This window comes from Solanum stenotomum, chromosome 1, assembly GCF_019186545.1.
Source record: "Solanum stenotomum isolate F172 chromosome 1, ASM1918654v1, whole genome shotgun sequence".
Lineage (NCBI taxonomy): Eukaryota > Viridiplantae > Streptophyta > Magnoliopsida > Solanales > Solanaceae > Solanum > Solanum stenotomum.
Genome location: NC_064282.1, coordinates 40,535,824 through 40,543,201, shown reverse-complemented (window position 1 = coordinate 40,543,201; position 7,378 = coordinate 40,535,824).

Below are 7,378 nucleotides of genomic sequence, written 5' to 3'. Positions count from 1 at the left end.
CATGATATTAACCCCGAAACAACCCAACCAAACATTTTCATAATACACAACCGTATGTTAATACAACAACTAATGGTATTTCAATAATATGCAACGTAATGTTTTTTAAAAAAATTACAAACTCAAACTAATCATACAAATGGTTTATTGGCTATGTTATGTCGTAATTTTACTATCTTTAGAAAAATCACTTTTGAAATATTTTAAGTATAAAATAATTTGAGAAAAATACTTAGAAAAGAGTTGCCACTCAATTTTTTAAAGAAATTAAGACTACTTAATTTAAAAAGACTCTAAAAGATTAAATCTTTACAAATTTAGAGAAAATGGGTAAGAGGTTCTCATTTACGCTTCTAGAAGGTTTTTAAAGCATTTGATGTGTCCGCTAACCCGCGGTCATCCTACGACTTGATCAAAATATTTTTTGACAATTTTCAAAAGTATTTAAAGGAATAAAAATCATTTGAAAATAATTAAACTTAAACATTTTGAATTAATTTTGAAAGGAAAGTAAGCTTTGTCAAAAGTGATCAAATAAAGAAAGCTAATTAAATAAGATTTGCTTAAATGAAATAAATCATCAGAATTAAAAAATGTCTCATCTTAGGAGATTTAATTAAATTAACCAAACAAATAAAGGTTAGAGTTAATAAAATAAACAAATAAAAAGAAAAGATGAAATAAAATCAAATTTTGGGCTTTTGGGCTCAACTTATCCTAAGTCTAGAAAATGGGCCAGCTGCAAATAGTGGGTTTCAGCCTATTGACTTTCCTGGACCTGTTGTGCAAAGAAAATTGGGCTTTGGCTCATTTTCATTTATGAAACTCCTTGTATACATTTGAATGCTTATTGTTGTATATAGGCAATATTTTGGCCCCTTTTCTGTACCCACTTCAACTTCTGAACACGGGTATTAATTTTTGGCTTGTATCATGCTTCGCTCAACCTGTATATCAATGTATACTTAGTGTATACGGCCAATATATCAGCCTATTTTCAGCTTTTCAAGACCTGTATTTTTCTTCCTTTACACCATATATCAGCTTTCATCTTAGAACAAAGACCAGGGGCTGACTCGAGAGGGATTCAACTTGGAAAATGCTGGGAATGAGTGCAAAGTAAACTCAAATTGCTGTCACATGTAAGGAAGATAAATAATAAGGATTAGTAAAACCTTCATGAACCATTGGTCCGTTTGAATAGCCAACTTAGGCCAAAAGCCTAAGTTGGGGTGTGGTGAAAAAGGAGAAAGTGAAGAATTTTGTAAAAATTTGCCCTTGATGGATTGTGTTGAAAAAGATGGAACCCCTCCATATAAAAAGAGAGAAGAGAAAAGAAAAAGAATAAAAGAGATTGAAAAATAGTGTTGCAATGAATTTTGTGCAATGGATAGAAGAAATGGGGTATCCACTGAATCGTGCTTGAAAGAACTTAGGGTGGATTGTGAAAATCAAAAAGAGTAAAAGAAAAGAAGAAAAAGTGAAATACAAGTCATACTTCATAGGTAGAAGTCACTAAGCCAAAATGATCATACCTTCTCAACCCCATTACAAGCCTTGAAAGAATTTAGTAAACTTGATTGAGCTTAATGTCATGTTGATTGGAAAATACGGGCAAGTCTATGGGTAGAATCATGCATGTGTTTATCTTTGAGAGTGTGAGAGTTGATTGTTGATTCCTTAATTCTTAAATTTTGATGATCTTTGTGTGGGCATGGAACCATTCTTGATGTGGGGGCATTCGAATACTTTTGTTGACCTTGAATTCGCATTTGAAGCAAGCATTGTGAGCTTGAGTTCTATTTGATGATGGTTAGTCACAGTTTGAAACTTGTAGTGCACGATTGAACATTACATGGGTAGATTGAACCTTGTTTGCATGCATGTTGAGTCTTGAGTAGAACTATTTGTAGACATCTCTATTGAACTGATTGATCTTGTATTTTACTTGAGAACAAGCAAAACTTTAAGTTAGAGGTGTTGATGAGTTGAGAATTTCGACTCATTTAGGGTTTGATATTCAGAGTTTTAGTGTCCTCAATGCCTATTTTATGCTCTAAACTGATGTTAAAATGCTAATTTGCAACAATGGAGGAATAAGAGCAAGGCAAGGACTTTACCGAGAAAAAAAGAGCAAAAAAAACTGAAGAAAAGCAAGGCTGATAATCGCCAAAGCCACTCGGTGACTCGCCAAGTGGCACTTCATCCTGCTAAAAGTTACAGCAGGCCAGCCCATGGACAAGGCCAACACGGCAAGAAGATTGGTGTTTCGGTGAGCCGCCAAACGGATCAGCGACGACAACTTTGATTACCTAACGGCAAAGAATAGAGAAGGTAAAAAGCCAAGCCAAGAAGGCGATGGAATGGAGCACTCGGAGCATCACCGACCTGGTCGACGAAGCCCGACTTATTTCGCCGAGTGGTTTTGAAGCTGAAATTCTGGGAACATATAAATGCAATTTTCAAAAGGAGAAAAAGGAGTTTTGAAGTTTTTGAGAGTTCCCACATTGTGCAGTTCTGGGTTTCTGATTCCTAACATTGTTCTTCAACTTTTTAAGTAGAGATTTAGGGTTTATTTGATTTTGAATTCAATTTGAGCATTTTGAAGACTTGTGGATTGTTACCCAAGCTGATGGAAAACATAGTTGGTAACTATTTCTTACTCTTTATTATGTGTGGCTAACACCCCCATTCTTGGGGGTGTGATTATGTGATTGAATGCTTCAATTAGCATATGGGTGTTAGTATTTACTAATTTTATTGTTGATTTGAAGTGGGTTCAATTGATAGTTGAGTTTTAATTGATAATTGTAGTTGCAAATACAATTCTAGCCTAGTATTCTAAGCTTGTTTCAGAAAGAGGTTTTAGAGTTAAAACTATTGATTGATGATTGTAGTGATTGGTTTATTCTAGAATTAGTTTGAGAAAGTGACTCTAAATTCAATCCTACTAATCTGGCTTGAAAGAGTAGATTAATTGAGGTATTGGGTTGTTTATATGTGTTCTGCTTGTCAAGGTTCAAGAGAACTCACTTGATTCGTGATAGTTGATTGAGAAATGGCTATTGCACCTAAAGTCTTTCCTACCCACTAAGATTTAACGATTTCTAGTAAATAATAATCACCCATTTAGTGAAATTGGCATTCAATTGATCACAATCCCAAGGATCCCTTTCTACTTGTTTAGTCCCAATTGTTCATAGTAGTTAATTGTTCACTCAAATCTCCCCATTTGACATTAATTGTCAACCCCTTTCCATTTACTTTATTATTTCGCAAAAGTCTATTTCTATAAACGATTAGAACACCATTTCACTTCGTAATTGAATTATTTACCGTATCACTCTTTGTGGGATCCACCCCAACTCTTCGTTGGGTTTATACTAGATTGTGACCGCCTACAGTTAGAATCGAAAGTGTAGTTGAGCATTATCAGGCAGTTGGCGAGGATGCCCAAGAGTTCCTTGCTACTTGCTAGGAGCGACTGCAGACTTTGGGGTTGGTAGAGTCGAAGGAATCTGACTTCACAACTTATTAGTTAGATGTGTTGGCCAGGTAGTGGTGACGCTATTTCATGGAGACCAGACTAGTTAGGTCCCCTCCAGTGACGTGGCAGAGTTTTCTGAGGCTTTCCTAGTTAGATTTATCCCACGGAGTGTCAAAGATCATCTCCGTGATGAGTTCTCGAGGTTGGAGTAAGGCTCCATAATGGTATATGAGTATGAGGCTAGATTTCATGAGTTATCATGTCATGCCACCATGATTTTTCCCACAGAGAAGGAGAGAGTCAGGTGCTTCGTTAGAGGGTTGAGGTTGCATCTTCTTATTGAGTCTCAGTCTATAGTTTCAGCAGGCCGCTCTTGTCTACATGTAGTGGACCATGATCGCACGTTTGACCAGCTCCGTCTCGAGGCCCACAGAGTCAGTGGCAAGAGGGCTACGTAAGATAACAGCTTTAGTGGGGGCCATCCTAAGCCTAGGGATACTCAGGACCGGGTTCATTAGAGGTTCGAGCCGGGTTAGCCTAGTCGCCTGTTTCAGGCATCATTGCAGTTATTAGAGGGTGACTAGCACCGTCATGGTGGTTATAGTGCCGGTACGAGTCAGGGCCGAGGTGGGTTTCAGACAGGTTCATTAGGTCGGGGTGGCCAGCCTCTAGTAGCGGTCAGATCATCACAGGGTTGCTTCATGTGTGCAGAGCTTGGAATTGGTCGAGAGAGTGCCCTAGATCTAGATCAGCCTTACCAGCTCCTCAGGCAGCGAGACCGGTAGCAGCAGTAGCCCCTCTAGCTAAAGGAAGAGGTTAGCGTCAAGGTTTTTGGGGAGGTCCCCAAGGAGGCAGGGCATGTGGCAAAGTGGATGCGCGTGGTAGAGGCGCCCAGGGCCATTTCTATGCAACTCCAGCTAAAGCAAAGGTCAAGGCGTCGGATGATGTGATCACAAGTACGGTTCTCTTATGCCACCGGTCTATTTTAGCCTTATTTGATCTTGGTTCTACTTATTCATATGTGTCTGCTTATTGTGCTCTTTGCTTGGGGGTGAGTCCTGAGCCCTTAGTAGTACCATTGCGTGTTTCGACCCTAGTAGAGGATTCTTTAGTAGTGGATCAGGTTTGTCGATCTTGTGTGGTGACTATTCGGAGGAAAGATACCCAGGCGGATCTTATTGTGCTTAGTATGGTGGATTTTGATTTAATCTTGGGCATGGACTGGTTGTCCCCTCACCGAGCGGTCTTGGATTGCTATGCCAAGACTATTACTTTAGCCATGCCTGATATTTCGCTAGTGGTGTGTCAGGGTTCTCGTAGTCACACACCGGTTGGGGTGATTTCTTATTCCAAGACTATTACTTTATCCTATCTTGCATGCTCAGTACCCTTCAAGCACCGATGCATACTCTGCGCTACATCTTTTCGTGATGTAGGTTCAGGTCCTCAACACATAGATCACGTGTAGATCGGTTCCCGATCCGTATTTAGCAATATCAGTGGTGAGCCTTTATTCTTCGAGGATGATAGACATGTTCTTTTATATTCAGTCTTTCATTTTAGTTTCAATTTTTACTAGAGTTCGTTGGGCGCATGTCCCAGCATCTCAAGTCAGTTAGAGGCTTATTTCAGACATAGACAGATTCAACTTTACTTTTTAGTTTGATCTTTCAGTTGTTATTAAACTCATAGTATGTTATATATTCAGATCATTATTGTGTATTCCCCACTTTCAGTTGATTATGGTTTTAAGCTTCCGCATAGTATATTTTATTCAAAAATATTTTAGTATGCTTAAGATATGATAGCTCAGGGTTAGCTTGGGGTCACTAGTGATCCTAGGTCCCGTGTTTACGTCCAGGGGGTAGCCTCGGGCCGTGACAACAGTTCAATTGTGCATATTAAAATAATTTGTATAATAGAGAAGATTGACTTCTTGTTAAACTATAGATTCTTTTGGTACCTTTCATTCATACTTTTGAACTTGATTATATTCTCTTGTATACATTCAAGATAAGAAAAAAAATTAGATTCATTGTTTCATGTGCATTGTGTGGTGAGTTTTGATCAATTTTGTTGCTTTGTTGATCTAGAACTTGTCCTGAATGTTGTTGAGGCAAAATTCTGAATAATGTTTGATTTGAAAAATGATTGTAAGCCCTTTTGACCCATTTGTCTTTCAAAGCCTACCAAATGACATTAATCCTTAGTGTGTCCCACTTTGAGCCTTAAGATTTTTTTTTAGACAACCACATTTCAGCATATACCCTTTCTGAGTGCTTATACGCACTAACCCTCTTTTGGCCTGACTTTCTTGATTGCACTGAAGACGTGCAAGTTACAAAAGAAGATTCAAAGTTAAAATTTGTCAAAGACAAATGTTACAAAGTCTCTGAAAGTAAAATATACAAAACTGACTTCAAAGAAAAAAAAGTTAAAAATTTCCCACAACTTCAAGCAAACAATATTTCAACAAAAGAAAAGTAACACTCCAAATAAACATAAGAGACTTCAAAAGATTATGAGAAGGGAAAAGCTCAGATAATCAAAGCTTGAAAAGAAGTCAAAAATTACAAAAGAGAAGGGACAACAAAGAGGGTCAAACACTAAAAGCGTAACAAATGTTGAAAGCACAAATTCAGTGCAATGCTCAAGAAGGGATTAAGTTACTTTTTTCCAAATGAATATTCTGCCCATCCTTAAGCCTACATTACAGGCCAATAACAAGCCCTACATGATTTCATTTCAAATGTTCTCACATTAGTGGAGATTTACGTGAAGGCCAAACCTATGGTATCACAATTGCATGCATTGAATATTTTTCTAAGTGTGAGTGAATTTTGTGAAATGTCCTCAAATCCAAACACTTTAAATGTGTGCAAGATAGTATTTTTGTTGTGGTAAGGGAACTTGAAATATGATGTTAGGTCTAGTTCAAAGTCTTTGTTTGTAGCAAGATGAACAAATCTTATCTTTACTTAAGTACATTCTAGGTACCATTTGAATCCATGTAATTACCTCAAAGTCAATCTCGGTTGAAAGAGAAAGAATTATGAGAAATTTTTTGTACAATACTAGTTGTTGGCGCTAACCAAGTTAAAATATGGTTTTTTGTTCAAAAATTAAAAATGGGGTGACACCCACATTAACTTTTTCTTTCTTATCTTTTTGACTTGTCTTCTTCTTCTTATCTACTTCCGTCTTTATCTTATTCCAGCTAGACATCGGGAATCACGTTATCTTCTCCATTGCATTTTGAACATATGTGGTCAGGGTATTTGTGACCAATTAGCTTGCAATACCTGGTTAATAATTCTGCCGAAATAAATCCTTCTTTTAGTGCTCATGTTGTAGGTCGTTCTTCTGGCTTAAGTAATGATAAAATCTGAAATGACCCAAAAGGTTCTTAAAAATGTGTTTCGGAAGTTACCGGAAACTTGTTTAGATATATCAAAAAAAATCCATTTCATTTTTCGAAAATCCGACTTCATATTCTTGTTTAGGGGGTAAAATTGAGTGGGAAATGGGTCTAACCCAAATTTTAGAGCAACCGTGTCAAAATCCGAAATTTTCAAGTGATGCCTTTTTCGAGGGTCTACTTTGGACGGTCATATCTCCTAGCACACAAATAATTGGGTGGCCCATAACATATCCATGGAAAGCCCTTTGAGTTATCTACCTAACACACTTTGTTTCAGCTCATTCGGAGTTCGGACGAAGAAGTTATGCCCATTTTCGTAAAATCTACCGGCAGGAAATGCAATTTCCAATGAGCGTTTTTATTGTTCACCCGCCTCATTTTTTTTTTCTAAGTGTTGGACCATTTTTCCAAAGGGCATATGTTATTTCCTATATACCATTAGTTCAATTCCCATCTCTAAAACATTTCCC